At 40.5% G+C, this 19,603-nt stretch overlaps 1 non-coding gene across 1 annotated transcript; it reads left to right on the top strand.

Moving 5' to 3' along the window:
• Positions 1–11,134: 11,134 nt before the first annotated feature.
• LOC133798937 (small nucleolar RNA R71) lies at positions 11,135–11,241 on the top strand. The gene has a single exon (XR_009876153.1). It is a non-coding gene; the product is annotated as a small nucleolar RNA R71 (small nucleolar RNA).
• The last annotated feature ends 8,362 nt before the right edge of the window (positions 11,242–19,603 follow it).

Raw genomic sequence — 19,603 nt, forward strand, 5'->3', positions numbered from 1 at the left:
TTAACGATGATTATTATGAAGCGCTAGTATAATAACCCTTCTTCAAGTGAATATTACATGTATGAGTATGATCAACACAAGAATTAGTGGAGAGTATTCAATCAGAATGAGCATTTGGTATTGTTGCGGTTGATAAAAAAAAAATAGGAATAAATATTTATTAGGAAGGAATACGAAAATAGGAATGAAATTAGCTTTTAACATATTTCTTCTATATAAATATTTTTAACATAATATTATAAATATTTAACCGAATATATTTTTAAAATCAATTAAAAAATATGATAAAATAAATATTTAATAATTATATTATGGATATTGACGGTGATAACACTTAAAAAATTTCAAAAGTAACACTTTAATACTTGTTGACTCTTGATTTGACCAACGACACGGAATCAAATGTACGACAAAAGATAAAACGACAATTAAGAATTTAATCCAATAGAAAAGAAGAAAACACCAAGGATTTATAGTGGTTCGGCCCCAAAGAATGGTAATGACCTACGTCCACTTAGTGCTATTATTAATATTGAATCTCAAAACCGTGATCAAAGAACTAGGGTTCTTAAGTTTCACAAACCTTGGAAGAAATGCAATGAAACAATGGATAATTGCACTATAGCTCTCTTTCTCTATCTATCGTAGCAAAAAGAATGATCAAAAGTCCCTTCTTTTAGCTATTTCATGCATATTTATAGGCTCAATGAGGGTTACACGGGGCAATGGGCCATATCTTTCCTTAATAACCGCGTATCAAGGTAATAATGAGGAAATATTCAAAAGCAAATATTATAGGATTACAATCTTAGAAGTAAATTGTAATGCCCCAAACTCCAGGGACCGTTACGGTGTACCTTGTAAACAGTGCAAACTCGCTAATCGAGTCATTTAGTCAAAATCGTGTACTGAGTATGATTAGTGGTTTAGGGATTAAAAATTTTGGTTAAGATATAACGTTTCATTAGAACGTTTATTATATACATTGGGATCCCAAAAATATAATTTAAATGTCTATTACAAGAAATATATTTACAACTAGCCAGTCTAAGCGGCAAAACAGGGTTTAACCCTAGCTCCTCTCCTTCAAACCTCGGTCGTGGCGGTTGAACAGCTGCATATGTACACACCGCCACCTAAGCTCTCCAACTCAAGGATGGTCCAGCTTTCTTTTGCTTTTACCTGCACCACATAGCACCCGTGAGCCGAAGCCCAGCAAGAAAACTCAATATGCTCATGAACAGTAATAACATATCATCAAATCATAAGGCACACGCCTAGCAGATATAGCCCTAATCAAGCAGGCAAACAAATCCATGTAATGATGGGTATCCAGGATAAGAAATTCTGCCCTCCTGAGTGGATGACTATCAAGTCAATCTCAATCAGATAAGTGATTTAACACTGGTGGTTCCGGTAACCATATCGGGCTGATAACTGTTGCGAAATTTATAGCTATGCAAGTGCACACAGTCGCAATTCGTAATAAAAATGGTAAAAATCGAGTATCGTCCTCAAGGACTGATTTATCAATTACCAATCAATTAATCCTTTAATTCTATTTGATGAAACAATTATCAGAGATTTTAAACTAAGGAAAATACTAACGAAGCACAATGAAGAATTAAACAAATTAACAAAGAAAATACAATTAGGACAATTATGATCCTCTATTTTCCACCCTCTTATTTCCTAATGCAAACATCTATATCCCTTTCTCCCTATTCAAGAATAAGTTGCAGATACAATTCATAATCTGATCAGGACTTATGAAATTCAATCTAAATGACAACTTCCTATATTTCTATGGTAAATTGAATCATGTAGAGGGCATTAGCCACGCAACTCAGAAAATAAACAAATAATCTAGATACTTTCGTTCTAAATTAAATTTGCATCCAAACAATCAAAGCATATCAAATTTTACTTTTCAGATTTCAATTTGATTCATAAAATAGCAATTAGAGGTGATCAATCAATAATCGCACAATTAACATAGATTGCAAGGAATTGAAAGAGATGAAGAAGAATATCAATTTTGCATTAAACCATAACAAGGGTTTCCAAAAGATTCACATAAAAGCCCTAAAAGAGAATTTAGCCTATGATATTCATTCTAGCAATAAGATAATTCAATTACAAACATGAAAATTGACAGAAAAAGATGATGAAAACTCAGGGACGAATCCTCCAATATGGTGTTCTTACTCCAGCCGTCGTCGTCTGCCTTTCAGCCTCTCTCAGTCGCCTATATGATTCCCAAAAACCCTACTGAAAGTTCCCTCTGGAAAATACTGAATTGCCCATAAAAAAATAATCAATTATGCCAGAATTTGCGAAACTAGCGCTAGAGCGCTACCATTGTAGCGCTGTAGCGCTAAACTCAGAAACGATACGGAGGGGAAAAACTGGGCACCAGCGCTGTAGCGCTCTTTTGGTAGCGCTATAGCGCTAAAGTCAGGAACTATCTTCCTGAAAACTGCTTCCACGCGCTGTAGCGCTGTAGCGCTTAAGTCAGTACCGAACCTCTTCAAGAATTCTTCCTAGCGCTACGGCGCTCCCAAGGTAGCGCTGTAGCGCTACTTACAGAAACACCCAAAAGTCACAAATCTGTCTCGATTTCATTCCATTTTCGCTCCTTTTCAATATTTGCAACACTTAACGTCAATAACCCTGAAACAAGAACAAACGAGCATAAATCCGAAATAAAACAATCCTAACAAAAGAAAAATAATCTAAAAACTAGAACCATAAACGAGCCTAAAACTCGTTTATCAAACTCCCCCAAACTAAATCTTTACTCGCCCTCGAGTAAATTCTAAGTTAAACTGACAAAACGAAACAAACACAAAACGAACACATTAAACCATCATTACTATCTATACTACTTTGCCAAAACTCATGAAATCTCAATTGCAATAACAATAACCAGAATTTCAGCTCAATTGCCTTAAAGTCCAATTTGTAACATTCAATTAGGGAAATCAAAAATATATCATGAAAATGATTGCAACATTTGGACTCTATCATATATGCTCAACTCCTCCAGACAATTCCACAAACCAAATTTTCAATACGCTTGCATCACTTGACCTTCTCCACTAATGTCAATAACACGTGTTTTGAAATCAAAAGGACTTTCACAGGTTAAAGCTAGGCTTAGGTAGGGGTAGATAAAATTGTCATTTAAGCTCAATCGTTACCATAAGCATAAAACCTTAAAACCAACCAAATTTTTCTTTACCACACCAAAAAAAAATCACCCTTTTATAAAATTAGAGAGAGAGATTACAACACTTTTCATTTTCTTATATATATATATTTTTTTTCTTTTCTTTTTTTTTTCTGAATCACACTCCCCCAAACTAAAGGATAATCGAGGAGTGTGACAAAGAGATTCTCTTTTTTTTTTTTTTATATATATTTTCTCAAAGACTTCTCTCTCTCTTCTTTTGGTACAATCATACTACATTCCCTACTATTTTTCATTCTTCTTTCCCATAGATTATATGCTTATGATAACAAAGGAAAAGGAAAACAAAATAATGACGTTAGGAAATTTAGGCTTAAATAGTATAATCAAGAATAAAAACCAAGTTTAAGGCTCAAAAAGGGTGACTAAGGATAATTAAATAAAGGTTGGCTTGAAAGGCACAATCGATCCAATAAAATTGCCTAAATCACTTTTCTAAACACATGTCATCAAGGATTTCGCCTCAAAGGCCAAACAATGCAAGTTCTATCGAATTCAAATTGTCATACCACCAACCCTAGTCCAACATATATAATAAACTCCAAATTGATGCATTTTCAAAACATATTAAAAATTTCCCACAAAATCTTTAAATTAAACTCTAAACCAATTGAACCAAGCACACAGTTGAATTCAATTTCCTTTTCATGAGCAAAAACAAAGCAGCAACAGACATGAATGATGGTTTAACAATTACACTACACAACACAGAAAATCAAACAAAAGGCTAAGAACTAAACTAAACAACGCATAAAACAAAACAAAACAAAACAAAATAAGCTCTCCCCCAAAATTAAAATGTACATTGTCCCCAATGTAAGAAAGAAAAGAACAAGGGAAGAGAACTTACCTGACCAGCCACATCAGTATGGCGGTGGTGGTGGAGGGAACGAAGGACCTTCGGAAGGCTGAGATTGCGGAGGTTCAGGTGCAGGAAAACCAGCAAAGGACGGGGGTGGAGGCGGTTGGTAAAACGGAGAGTACGGTGGATAAGGTGGCGGTGGAGCAAAATACGTGCGATCTGAATCATCTAGTGACCAGCGGTTCACCAAATTGTTTAATTGAGCCACATGACTCACTTCATAATCATAACGCTGGCCCAAATACTGATTCACCATATGCTGCTGCTGAACCACATATTGATTCTGTTGGATTAGATAATCCAACTTCTCATTAACTTGCTGCAAGCTTGAATTGCTACCGCCACCCAATACAACTGGTTCATCTTCCTCCTCCACAGCAGCTTCCACACGGCGCTTTCCCTTTTTTCTTTCTTGCGGCACATATAAAGAAGGCTCAGGATAGTCATTCATCAAATTAATGGATAATGGTTGCTGCAGCGAATGATAGATATCAGTAACGAACTCTGGGACACCGGCCTTACAGCACAACATTGTGATGACTGATCCATGGGCTAAACCGCCAGTAGTGTGCCCTTTTTCAATGAAATTGATGTTGGCTTTAATCCAAATACCCGGATTAACACTCATCCCCTGCATCAATGCGTACATCAATAAAGCTCGATCTTTAGTCATATCAGATACATGACTAACAGGCATGAATCGAGCACACACAAAGAATGCCCAAAATCTCGCCTCCATGTTAAGCTGGCATGAGGCTATACTTTTAGGGAGGCTGCCAGATAAATTCCAAGGGGCGCCTTCAAAACACAGTTTATCAGCCACAGCCACAAAATCTATAGATCCGCTCAAGAATTGGGCATATTCCTCTTCCTCCTGTTTGATATGCGGGACTTTGAACACCCTATTAATCGCTTCAGCAGTGAAGGGCACACGTTTCCCTCGAACAAAGACTGTGTCATTGTGTTTATCTCGTAAGTTGGCATAAAACTCATACACCAACGACACATTAGCCTGAGCCAGCCTTGTTACAAAATCGCCCCATTTCCTATTCATGAGATTCACCCGAACCCGTTCAAAAATCGGATGAGCAAACGGTTCAGACTGAAATTCCACTTCCCTCTCGGAGATCAAAGGTTTCCTGACAAATTTCTCATACCGCTCCTGAGCCTGGAAATTGATAAATCGAGTCTCATCATACTCATGCTCAGAACTTTCTTCCCTAGGTTGAGACGCAGATGCTTGCCCCTTTCCCTTGTCCTTATTTCTACCCGCTCTACTCTTGGGTGCCATTATCTCTATTATCACCAAACCACAAGACAAAAATTTTACAGCACCTCCCCTATCAATGGACCCTTTTCCTCTTCACAACAGTGACAATATTCAACTTTTCAAGCAAAGCAACTAAAATCCCCAAACCCAAATTACAGAAAGGATTCACCCTCTTCACTCAATCAAGGCCAGCCAATCCCAAATATCATAACAAAACAAATCAGAGGAGGAAAGGGGAGAAGACCACTTACCAAACCTTTGCAATAAATTCCCTTACGCTTGAATGTGAATATCCCCTTCAGAATTTCCACTTTTTGCAAGAAATTAGATCAATGATTTCCTAGGGTTGCAACACAGATTTGGGGCAAAATTGAAATAGGTTGGACTGGAATGGAAGAAAGAGGGAAATAAGAGGAAGAATGAAGGAAAGATGGAAGGTATGTGGGGAAATTTCTGGGAAAAAGGCTGTAATGGAAATGCTATAGAGGTTATGGAGAGGATAGGAAAAAGAAAATAGGGATGAAGAAAAAGAAAGAAGAGGAAATGAGGTTAAAAAAATCGAACCTTTCTGATTTTGTAAGTGATTTACTGGGTCGAGCGCTATAGCGCTATAAGCGTAGCGTTGTAGCGCTTATACGCTAAATGTGATTTGGTCTCTGGAACCAGCGCTATAGCGCTGGTTTAACAGCATTGTAGCGCTTGTTGAACCCCCGAATTGCCTGTTCCTCTCTGAGAAGAGCGCTATAGCGCTGCAAGTGCAGCGCCGTAGCGCTATAGCTCCTTAAATCACCACATTTATTTATTTATTTTTTTTTCATTTTTTTTTATTATTATTTTTTTCTTTCTCTTTTTCACGATTTTCACGGTTCAAAAATACATGAAAATAAAAATAAAAATAACAACTAAATACAAAATCCCATCATTGTTCAAAACCAAATAAAATAAAATAAAATTTACAACTGAGAACTGCCTTCTCAAAGCGCTGTCTTTAACGTCATTTAGCCGGACGCTGGATCCCTCTTCAAAGGGGCTTCAGAAGGAGGACAGACTTTGCTTGATCAAAAGTACCGCCCAAGTAAGGTTTCAATCTCTGCCCATTGACTTTAAAGGAATCACCTGAATTGCCCCGAACTTCTACAGAACCATATGGAAAAGCTTGAACAACAGTGAATGGCCTTGACCATCTTGACTTCAATTTTCCAGGAAACAGTCGAAGTCTTGAATTGAACAGAAGTACCTGCTGCCCTGGTTGGAACTCCCTTCTGATTAAGTTCTTGTCATGCCAAGCCTTTGTTCTTTCTTTATAAATCTTGGCATTCTCATAAGCCTCATTTCTGAACTCGTCAAGTTCATTCAGTTGCAACAGCCTTCGTTCACTAGCGGCATTCCAATCAAAATTCAACTTTTTCATAGCCCAGAATGCCCTGTGCTCCAATTCAACTGGCAGATGACACGCTTTACCAAACACCAACCTGTAAGGAGACATGCCTATTGGTGTTTTGAATGCAGTTCTGTATGCCCAAATCGCATCATCTAACTTTTTCGACCAATTCTTCCTCGAACTGTCAACGGTCTTCTCCAGGATGCTCTTGATTTCTCTGTTCGAAACTTCAGCTTGCCCATTTGATTGAGGATGGTAAGGCAAAGCTTTTCGGTGATAAACTCCATAACGAGCCAGCAATGCATCCAATTGCTTATTCACAAAGTGTTTCCCTTCATCACTAATCAGAGCTCGGGGAGTGCCAAATCCAGTAAAAATATGTTTCTGTAGAAAATTAAGGACAGTTTTACCGTCATTGGATCTAGTTGCTGCAGCCTCCACCCATTTGGATACATAATCCACTGCCAATAGAATATATTCATTGTTGTAAGATGGTGGAAAAGTCCCCATGAAATCGATGCCCCATACGTCAAACAGTTCCACCTCAAGAATCCCTTGTAAAGGCATTTCGTTTCTCCTCGAGATATTGCCAGTTCTCTGACATCTATCACAAGCCTTAACAAAAACATTGGCATCCTTGAATAATGAAGGCCAATAGAAACCGCTTTGTAATACTTTAGCCGCCGTTCTTGATGCTCCAAAATGCCCTCCGCATTGTTGAGTATGGCAGTGATTAAGAATGGACTGCATCTCTTCTTCAGGAACACACCTTCTGATAATCTGATCAACACAGTGCCTATAAAGAATAGGTTCCTCCCAATAGTAGTGTTTCACCTCAGAAAAGAATTTCTTTAATTGCTGCTTTGACATTTCAGGAGGCACAATCTTGGCAACTAAGAAGTTCACTATGTCTGCAAACCAAGGGACAGCTAAGGTTTCACTTACCCCAAGCAACTGCTCGTCAGGAAAATGATCATTGATTTGCACTGCTTTCTTATTTTCAGTCTCCTCCACCTCAAGTCTAGAGAGATGATCAGCTACCACATTCTCGCTGCCCTTTTTGTCACGAATCTCCATGTCAAATTCTTGAAGCAACAGAATCCATCTAATCAGGCGGGGCTTGGCATCTTTCTTTGACATCAAATATTTAATGGCAGAGTGATCAATGTAGACAATCACTTTGTTGCCAATCAGATATGGTCTAAATTTGTCACAAGCAAACACAATAGCTAGCAACTATTTTTCTGTAGTAGCATAATTCAGCTGAGCATCATTTAGAGTCCGACTAGCATAGTAAATAGACCTGAATACCTTGTCAATCCGCTGTCCCAGGACTGCCCCCACTGCGTAATCACTGGCATCACACATCAACTCAAAAGGCAATTCCCAATTCAGAGCTATCACAATTGGAGCAGAAATAAGCTTTTCTTTCAAGAAATTGAACGCCTTCAAACATTCGTCATTGAAATCAAAGACAACTCCATTCATAAGCAGATTCGAGAGAGGCTTAGACACCTTTGAGAAATCTTTGATGAATCTTCGATAGAACCCAGCGTGACCAAGAAAACTTCTAACTCCTTTGACTGAAACTGGTGGAGGCAGCTTTTCAATGGTAGAAATTTTTGCTCTATCTACCTCAATTCCCTCACTTGAAATTTTATGGCCAAGAACAATCCCCTCTTTCACCATAAAATGGCATTTCTCCCAATTCAACACCAGATTTGCCATCTCACAACGACGCAGCACGTTCTCCAAGTGACCCAAACAGAGGTCGAATGATGAACCAAAAACAGAGAAATCATCCATGAAAATCTCAATACACCGGTCTACCATGTCTGAAAATATGGCCATCATGCACCGTTGAAATGTAGAAGGGGCGTTGCATAGTCCAAATGGCATTCTCCTGAAAGCAAATGTGCCATAAGGACATGTGAAGGTTGTTTTCTCTTGATCCTCTGGTGCAATAGCGATCTGATGATACCCAGAATATCCATCCAAGAAACAGTAGTAGCTGTGGCCTGCCAATCTATCAAGCATCTGATCAAGGAAGGGCAAAGGAAAATGATCCTTCCTTGTTGCCTTATTGAGCTTGCGATAGTCTATACAAATCCGCCACCCCGTTACAGTCCTTGTTGGAATGAGTTCATTGTTCTCATTTTTCACCACAGTCATTCCCTTCTTAGGTACCACTTGTACAGGGCTCACCCATGCACTATCAGAAATTGGGTAGATCACCCCAACATCCAACCATTTAAGAATATGCTCCAATACTACATCCTTCATGGCTGGATTGAGTCTTCTCTGAGCCTCTATGGATGGCTTGCAATTCTCCTCCAATAAGATTTTATGCATCACTGTCGCTGGGCTTATTCCTCTAATATCTACCAAGGTCCACCCAATGGCCAATTTATGCTCCCTTAAAACCCTCAACAGTTTCTCCAATTCTATCTTTGACAGGTCAGCTGACACAATAACCAGTAAAGTTTCATTCTCTCCCAAATAAGCATATTGCAAGTGATCTGGGAGGACCTTTAATTCCAACGGTGGTGGCTGCTGAATGGAGGTTAGCGGTTTATCAGTCGCATCCGCTAATTCTTGAAACTTCTTCCAATATGGTTGGAACGAGTTGATCCAGTTGACACATTCTCTGATCTCAGCATCCTCATCATCATCGCCCTCATCACCCAATAATACTGCCTCTAAGGCATCTCTGCTCATCCTTCTCTTGGAGACTGCCTTTTCTATCATATCCACACTAAAGCAACTGTCACTAGCCACCGGATACTTCATAGACTTGAAGACATTAAAGACCACCTCATCTCCTTGAACTCTAAGCTTAAGCTCTCCTTTGTGAACATCAATAAGAGCTTGGCCTGTGGCTAGAAATGGCCTCCCGAGAATAATGGGGACATCTGTGTCGTCCTCCATGTCCAGAACAATAAAGTCAGCAGGAAATATGAACTTATCCACCTTCACAAGAACATCCTCAATAATACCTCGTGGATGTGTTAACGATCGATCTGCGAGCTGTAAAGTGACAGTTGTTGGTTTTGCCTCCCCCAAACCAAGTCTTTTAAACACAGATAAGGGCATCAGATTGATACTTGACCCCAGATCACATAAGGCGTGCTTGCATTCAAACTTGCCAATGGTGCAAGGTATGGTGAAACTCCCCGGATCTCTAAGCTTTTGGGGTAACTTCCTTTGTAAAATAGCGCTGCACTCTTCAATGAGTGCAACAGTCTCATAGTCCTCCATTCTCCTTTTCTTTGACAAAATCTCCTTCATGAACTTAACATAACTGGGCATCTGCTCCAAGGCCTCCGCAAAAGGAATGTTTATGTGCAGCTTTTTAAACACCTCAAGAAACTTAGAAAACTATTTATCAAGGGTAGTCTTTTTAAGCCTCTGAGGGTATGGAACTCTAACTGGTTGTTCAATAACAACTGGCGGACTCTGTTCTGACTGTTGATGGTCTTCAGTAACCCTTTCTGAACCAGACTGTTCACCCATCTCTTTATTCTGAACTACTGCCTGTGGAGGTCTAGGGTGCTCAGTTTGCTTCCCACTCCTCAGAGTAATTGCCTGAACTTGCTCCTTGGGGTTGACTTCAGTGTTACTAGGCAAGTTTCCCTGGGGTCTGTTATTGAGCATATTGGCCAACTGCCCAACCTGTGTCTCAAGGTTTCGAATAGGGATCTAGTCTCAGTCATAAATTGAGTCTGAGTATTAGTAAGAGTCAACAAGGCAGCTTGCAGTTCATTAGGTCTCTCAGGTTGAGGCATTGATTGTTGAGGCCGAGGCTGCAGTGATGACGAAGCTTGATTCATAGGTGGTTGAGGCATGTTATTCTGAAATTGGCCCTGAAACTGAGGTTGTTGACCTTGATTATTCTTCCACGAAAAATTGGGATGATTTCGCCACCCAAGATTGTAGTTGTTGAAGAATGGATTATTGAGCGGCCTTTGAAAGTTTCCCACCGCTTGAACTTGAGCATGATCCATTGGGGTGTTATTATTACAGATAGGGCACTGATCGAAAGAATGAGCACCACCACACATTTCACACCTCACTGCCATCTGAACCGCATTAGCAGATAGACTGCTCTGTTGCAACTGCTTGGTCAAAGAAGCTACTTGCGCTGTTAAAGCAGTAATTGCATCCAGCTCATGCACCCCAGCTACCTTTCTGACTCCTGATGATCTTTCCTCAGACCACTGATGGTTATTTGTAGCCATGTCCTCCAGCAGCTCATAAGCACCAGCTGCGCTCTTGCTCATAAAAGTGCCACCTGCTGCAGCATCTATAATAGTTCTGGTTGTTGGACATAAACCATTGTAGAAATTCTGTACTAGCATCCACTGTTCAATGCCATGATGAGGACATCTTCTCAGGAGTTCCTTAAACCGTTCCCAAGCTTCATACAGTGACTCCCCGTCATTCTGGCAAAAGTTATTTATCTCTCCCCTCAATTTAGCAGCCTTTGACGGAGGGAAGAATTTGGATAAAAATTTCTGAGCCAGATCTTGCCAAGTGACAATGGAGTTTGGCTGCAGAGAATTCAGCCAACTTTTAGCTCTGTCCCTTAGAGAAAATGGGAAGAGCCTAAGCTTGATTGCGTCATCACTCACCCCATTATATTTGAAGGTTCCACACAACTCCAGGAAGTTGGACAAATGGGTGTGAGGATCTTCAGAGGGCAACCCATTGAATTGCACAGAGGACTGCACCATTTGTAAAATAGCAGGCTTGATTTCGAAGTTGTTGGCCTCTACAGCTGGTGGGCGTATACTATTTTGTACTCCCGTCAGAGTGGGTAGCACATAATCTCTCAGACTCCTCTCAGCGTTGGTCTGAGCCTGAACCCCTTGTACAACTTAGACCATTCCTGCCATCCCCATCATTCTGTGCCATCTTCACAGAATTCTGGGTCTTTCTCTTATTCTTTCTGATTTGATTGCAAGACTTTTCGATCTCGGGATTCAGAGGAACAAGTGTGGCTTTTCCTTTTCTGCCACGCATATACCAAAATTCACCTGAGATAGAAAAATTTAGCAACTAAACAGATTAGAAGCAAATAAATTAAAATCAAATTAGAATAAAAATTAATTAGACTGATATTGATAATTATTTTCAGTCCCCGGCAACGGCGCCAAAAACTTGTTGCAAAATTTATAGCTATGCAAGTGCACACAGTCGCAATTCGTAATAAAAATGGTAAAAACCGAGTATCGTCCTCAAGGACTGATTTATCAATTACCAATCAATTAATCCTTTAATTCTACTTGATGAAACAATTATCAGAGATTTTAAACTAAGGAAAATACTAACGAAGCACAATGAAGAATTAAACAAATTAACAAAGAAAATACAATTAGGACAATTATGATCCTCTATTTTCCACCCTCTTATTTCCTAATGCAAACATCTATATCCCTTTCTCCCTATTCAAGAATAAGTTGCAGATACAATTCATAATCTGGTCAGGACTTATGAAATTCAATCTAAATGACAACTTCCTATATTTCTATGGTAAATTGAATCATGTAGAGGGCATTAGCCACGCAACTCAGAAAATAAACAAATAATCTAGATACTTTCGTTCTAAATTAAATTTGCATCCAAACAATCAAAGCATATCAAATTTCACTTTTCAGATTTCAATTTGATTCATAAAATAGCAATTAGAGGTGATCAATCAATAATCGCACAATTAACATAGATTGCAAGGAATTGAAAGAGATGAAGAAGAATATCAATTTTGCATTAAACCATAACAAGGGTTTCCAAAAGATTCACATAAAAGCCCTAAAAGAGAATTTAGCCTATGATATTCATTCTAGCAATAAGATAATTCAATTACAAACATGAAAATTGACAGAAAAAGATGATGAAAACTCAGGGACGAATCCTCCAATATGGTGTTCTTACTCCAGCCGTCGTCGTCTGCCTTTCAGCCTCTCTCAGTCGCCTATATGATTCCCAAAAACCCTACTGAAAGTTCCCTCTGGAAAAGACTGAATTGCCCATCAAAAATAATCAATTATGCTAGAATTTGCGAAACCAGCGCTGTAGCCCTAAACTCAGAAACGATACGGAGGGGAAAAACTGGGCACCAGCGCTGTAGCGCTCTTTTGGTAGCGCTATAGCGCTAAAGTCAGGAACTATCTTCCTGAAAACTGCTTCCACGCGCTGTAGCGCTGATGTTGTAGCGTTGTAGCGCTTAAGTCAGTACCGAACCTCTTCAAGAATTCTTCCTAGCGCTACGGCGCTCCCAAGGTAGCGTTGTAGCGCTACTTACAGAAACACCCAAAAGTCACAAATCCGTCTCGATTTCATTCCATTTTCGCTCCTTTTCAATATTTGCAACACTTAACGTCAATAACCCTGAAACAAGAACAAACGAGCATAAATCCGAAATAAAACAATCCTAACAAAAGAAAAATAATCTAAAAACTAGAACCATAAACGAGCCTAAAACTCGTTTATCAATAACCCTGAATAAAAGAGTGACAATGGTACAAGTCACTAAGGTGGGTTTCGTTCCCTTTATAAATAAGTGATCCTTTCACTATCTTAAACAGGATAGGTGCATGATGATTAGTCACCAACATAACATTCCTCATGACCCTAGAGTCATAACTATGGAACATTGTTCCCTAGCCATGTGGCAAACAGTCACCTAGGCCTGAGGCCCTGGCTCTAAGTAACTAGTCCTAGACTAGCCAAGCGCTTATAATTTTCATCGACCTTCGGGTCGGTCCAGCATTAATACCCCATATGAGTCATTCAACGCTGATATCGATTAGATCTAATCTTCATTTGGCCATGCGTCCTCGACGCTTATGCCGTTTCTGACTGTTAGGTCAATGATACGCGGCCAGTGCCGATCCTGAACAGTTGGTGCCACACACAAGCAAGCAATGCTACCAAACATATATCATATGTCAAAGATCTGAATATAGGGCATTCAGCATGCTTACTTAACAACTGCTAGCATAATTAGGACCATGCATAAACACAGAGGCTCAAGCTCTGAATAATCTCATAGTCAATACTCATAGCATGCCCTAATCACATGTTTCTCGTGCAGCACATGCATCACATTTAATCACTTGACATGCCTCAATCATAACCATGCATATCACATTTAATCATCCAACATGCATCAAGAATAACCATGCATGTCACATATACATAGGGTGCAGTTTTCTTACCTCAGATTCGAGCTAGAATGAATAAAAGAACGACCCTTGAGAACGATCAACTTTTAGTCCTTTAGCGGTCACCTAGTCATAACCAAATACGGGACATCATCAATAAAAATGATCAACATAGGTTCTCAAACCAAGATCTAGCCTCCGGGACATCAATCCCCACTAATCCGGGTAGTAGGAACAATCCTGAGGCCTAAAACCAAGTTCTCGGGGCCAAAACACTCAAACGGGCTCAAACCTGACCAAGGGCTGCGGCCCCCAGCCATTCCTGAAGCAAGGGTCGTGGCGCCCAGCAAGCACAATCTCAGCCACCTGCTTCTTCGAGCTAGGGTCGCGGCCCCCAACCTAGAACATGCCCAAACTCGTTTTTCTTCATTCCAAACCCTCCAAAACATACCTAAACACTTCCAAATCATTAAGTTAAAGTTCTCAAGCTTCCCAATGGTCCAAACCCATCAAAACCCAAGGCTCAATCGAACAAAAAACTCAACGATTCACAAAATCCAATTCAAAGCTTAGAAACTCTAAAAACTCAAAACTTAAACTTAGATTACCTTCTATTAAGTTGTTTTCTGTCAAATCCTTCGGTTCAGAAGCTTCTAATCTTTCCTAGGATCGCTATGCCTCGATCCTCGCTTGATTCCGACTCCTAGAACTCAAGATTTCTTCAAAAAGGCTTCGAACGGTAAAATGAGCTAACGAAGGAGAGATGAAATGTTTTCTAACGTACGTTCTATCTGACAAGCTACTTCAAGCTTAAGTAACCTCAAATAAAACCTAGTGCTCGGGGTCCCGAAAACACCCCTGAGGACACTATAGTCAAAACTTCCAGAATTTCCTCCTGACCTCAAATACTCCCAATTTATCATCAAATAAACATTCTTATTACCCAATAATTGACCCCGTTATGACATAACCGCTAACTCATAATATAAGATCGTCTCATGCCGATTAGCTCGAATATATCTCCATAATAATGGAATCTCATTCACAAATTACAATATGCACCCAAATATACAAATATGCCCTCAATGGGCCAAATTACCAAAACACCCTAATAATCAAATATGGACCCACATGCATGCATATAACATCATATTATAATATAATTCACATAAACTTGCATATAATCATTAAATATCATAATAAATCAATTATGACCCTCCTAGCCTCCTAATCAAAGTCATAAACCTTATTAGGAAATTTGAGGCATTACATAAATAAATCAAAATATACGACCAGCCTGGTCGTATCTAAAAGTTAAGCCCTAACAAAGCGATGTGCCTCTGGTCGATTGAACAGCACTTCCGCCACGTGTCTACCACGTGTGAGAAATCATTGCCACGTCATCAGCAGCCATTTTTTGGGTAAACATTTGCCCCCCAAGTTTATTTATTGCGACCAGCAATAAGTAAACTTAGGAAACTGACCCTTCGCTTACTCCACCAAACCTGTCAGAACCGCCCATGCCCTCTCGGAAAAAGCAATCAATTATGTTTAATCAAGCCTTTTAGGTTTCCCAAAAACTTGTCTGACAGCTATCACACTTCCCCATGCTCAGAAAAAGTAATTCATGATTACCTCTTTTATCGTGTCGCAGTCACTATATACAATATCTCAAATCCTCATTTTTACTTTTTACTTTTCACTTGCCATTTTTTCTCCAAGAACTTTCCTCTTCAGACTTCATTTTTCATCTAAGTAATTTTCACGAACTCCTTAGACGTTTGAGTTGCCATGCAAAACTATTTCATACTTATTTTTATCTTTGAACCTTTGCATATTCTTGGCTGAAACTGTTATGGGGATTGTGTGTATATCAATAGATGCTTGATAGGGTAGTGAAGTAATGTTTCGTAGGAGTTAGGAGCCAGTTTGGTAGTCGAGATTGTAGATTTAAGGGCGTAAAGTCGAAGTAAAAATTCGATTTTTAGGCTAGTTGAAAAACTGGGTTTTTCTCGCCCCTTCGGAGTCGAAAAAGCTTTTTTCCTGAAAAACTTTTTTCTTCTGCTTTTCAATCTGTTTTTCAAATTGCTTGTATAAAACTTAGTGTTTTTGCTAGAATGTTGTTGGCCGTATAAAAGCTTAACTTTTATACGCGAGCAACGTTATTCTAACTCTCAACACAGATTTTTAGGCTTTACGTTCTCACCTCCGCCTTTCTCTACTCACAGCTTTTCATGCAAGATCCGTGGGGAGGTGAAAGGCCTATCGACGATGACTTGCTTGCCCAATTACTTGAAGACGAGGAGCAACCGTCGCTGTTGATACCAGAAATTCCTTTTTCTCGAACCCCACCCAATAGACCTCACTCAAACCTTCCAGCCATGGGTAGAGTAAAATCCACTGCCCAGAAAAAGAAACCTTCCAACCCTTCAAACCAGCCTGCTCCTCAGGCTGGAATTCCCTCGACCAGTGGTTGGGAAATAAATATCTCTGACCCCAACATTCAAACTCGCGCTCAGCTTCGAAATGTTGTTCAACCAGATGTTGAATGGTACGTCACTCCTCCTAGCCGGGTAACAATTAGGATGATCGTTAATTATATTAAAAAATATGGAATTCCTGGGGTGAATCTAGTCCAACCCACTCAAGACCAACGGGCGAACTTTCCTGGAGGCGCTTTCAGCGCCTGGTCGAGGTACCACATCGAGGCAGGAGCGATCCTGCCTCTTCATCCTTTCTTCCAAGGGGTGGCCAATTACTTCGGGGTCGCCCCTTTTCAAATAACTCTTAACGGATATAGAATGCTCTCTACACTCTATATCCTTTATAACCATAAAAAATGGCCTGTCCCCATGCCACATGAGGTCAACTACCTGTTCGACCTTAAATCCAACCCCAACCAGGAAAACACGGGGTTTTTTCACTTCTGTCACCAGGAAACAGGGCGCACTTTCTTGACTGACACCACTTTTATCTCGAACGTGGGGAGGTACCATCTGGAGTACTTCTTGACGACTGATATGGTCGCAAATAACTTGGCCTTCACACAAGGAGATAAAGTCTTTGTACCACTGGTCGTTTATCTTTCTTCAATTATTTGCTGCATTTCCCTTAGAAATTTAGTGCGTTTCAAGCCCATGGTTGCGACCAGAGCCTACTCCGGACATGGTGATCCGATCAACCCTTCTGGCCAGCATGACCAACATAGAGAAAAGTGTCAAACAGCTGGTCATAGAGGCCAATCTGAGACTGGTCAGCCTTTTGGCTCCTCACCAAGATGTGAGGGAATCTACTGCGGGGAGTGCTACCGACACTGAAATCCCTGAACAACAGCCAGATGTGTCACAACCTCCTCCGAGGAGGGCAACTGGGGTGAACATCAATGAGCCAATTGGTGCCCCCCGACCTGCTGCCGCACCGGCCCCTCCAGGGAAGGGAAAGAAGAAGGCCATAGAGCCTATTCTTGAGTCGTCGGACGAGAATGGTACTGATTTTTCGCTCTTAGATAGCCTTCCTATTCACTGTCACCTCTTTGATAGGGATGGCAGTTTTAAATATCCTGTTGCTTTAAATTCAGACTTCTTCATGCCAGAGAGTGAGTGTAACAATAGTAGAGTATATAATGTAGCGACCAGTAATGATAGCTCGGGTATTTTACTTACAATTTTCTTTGTTTCTTTTCCTGACATAACATACTCAATCGTTTGTACTATCTCACTATTCAGGTATTTGCTTTTCTTACAGACATGGACTCCAAGAACGTGTTCGACATGTACTGTGCTCCTGAGGCTCTTGAAGCTCCTGCGGGCAAGAAGAAATCGAGCAGGCGGCATCAGGGGGAAAGCAGTAAAGCGCCTCCGGCCAAGAAATCCTGCACTGCAGATCCTCCGGCAGACGGTCCGTCAACAAAGGCAACACCACCTCCTTCTCCTCTCGAGCAGCAGACTCCTCCTGCTCTAGTCGGGTCGACACCTTCTCCACCGGCTCCAACCGACCAGACTCAACAGGCTGCTCTTGCTTCCACAGGGGGCGACATATTGAGTCGTGCCTTGAGATCGGCCAAAGACAGGATGGCCAAAATTTTGAAGCATGAATGTTGCCGAGAGGCGATGGCGGGGACAGAGATGATGGACGTTGACCAAATCTTAACCCGTGCGCTAAACGAGCTTGCCAGTGTAAGTCATCTTTTTCTGTGGAGATAGCCCTTTTATACATTACAGTCAGTTTAACTTTCGCTCTGATCGCAGGCAATGCTAACTGTTTCTGCCGGCCGGATCTGTTTGGGTGCTATCAATGAGCATTCCAGGACCTCCGAGCAACGGCACACTGAGGAACTCAAAGTTACCGAAATGAAATACGCTGAACAGCTTGAGGCAGCCTAGAAGACAAATGCAACGCTGCTCGAGGAGAAGAACAAGCTAGCTGAGGAGTTAAGGGAGAAGCAGAGTGCGCTGGACAAGGCCGTCAAGCAAAGAGACCAGTTCAAGAAGTCTAATCGCGTCAAGTACCGCGAGGCTAAAAAGCTCGAGGATGACTTGATTGTGAGCAGACAGTAGACTACAACATTGGAGGGCCGGATCGAGAAGCTTGAAAAAACTAACGCCAGCAATTTGGAAAGGTACAAGAACGCCACGGTTAAGTGTTTCTATGACTTATGGAAACACAACCAAGAGGCTAATTTCAGCTATCTTCCCGAGTGCACAAGGCATACTGAGATAGCCCGCTGCGTTGCTCGATTGGCGGAAGAAGAGAGAGCAAGGGTGCCTACCTCGCCCGAAATCTCCTTGGCCACTGGCGTAGAAGGGACAGAAAATGATGCTACAACTGTCGTCGACCAGGACACCCCTCAAGATCCTCCAGCCTCGTAGTCTGCTTTCTTTTTTTTTCTTTTACTCTTTAATCATTCAAGTACACGGCCTACAGATCGTGATGTAAAGACAATATAATTTTTATTGCTGTGCAGTCAGCTACTTTTTTCTTTTAACAAACAATTACATCCGAGCAGTTACTGCTCGCGGTGTAAAGGGATTCCTTTTGATATTATAATATTTGCCTTTTATTATAACATCTGTTCGCATGACTGAACTTAGCATAGTACTTTGGTTTGATTTAACAAAAATTTTGAAAAATACTCTAAGTACCTTAGCATGCTTTCACTTATTTTTCTCATGTGTTTACATACCTTTCGATATGCTTTGCCTACTAGATACCTTATATGCCCCCCAAGTAATTGAGGAGCTTTCGGTCCTTGGTCACTTGCCTTGACCAAAACATGTTCGAACATTACTGCTCGGAGCAAAACAATTAAAATTATAATACAGCAAAACAACACACGTAATGAGCAAATACTTGTATAAAATACAATAAATGACAAGAATGACTGGCTGCGCACAGTCCCTTATATTTCTCGTAATAAATGGACAAAACGTGTCTATATGAGTGATCAATAAGATCGTACACTTATAAGCGATTAGTCACATAAAATGACCAACCGTTTTTCATAACTTGTAAAAAGTAAAATTAATACAAGCCAATCCTTTAAGAAGAATTGTTCATTGATAGTACTTGCGCAGGTGTTCTCCATTATAATAGCGAGGAATGAGATCTCCGTTTAAGCGAGCAAGTTTGTAGGTGCCTGGATGGAGGACTTCTTCAATCTGGTAAGGCCCTTCCC

The sequence above is a fragment of the Humulus lupulus genome, chromosome 8 (genome assembly GCF_963169125.1).
Source record: "Humulus lupulus chromosome 8, drHumLupu1.1, whole genome shotgun sequence".
NCBI lineage: Eukaryota > Viridiplantae > Streptophyta > Magnoliopsida > Rosales > Cannabaceae > Humulus > Humulus lupulus.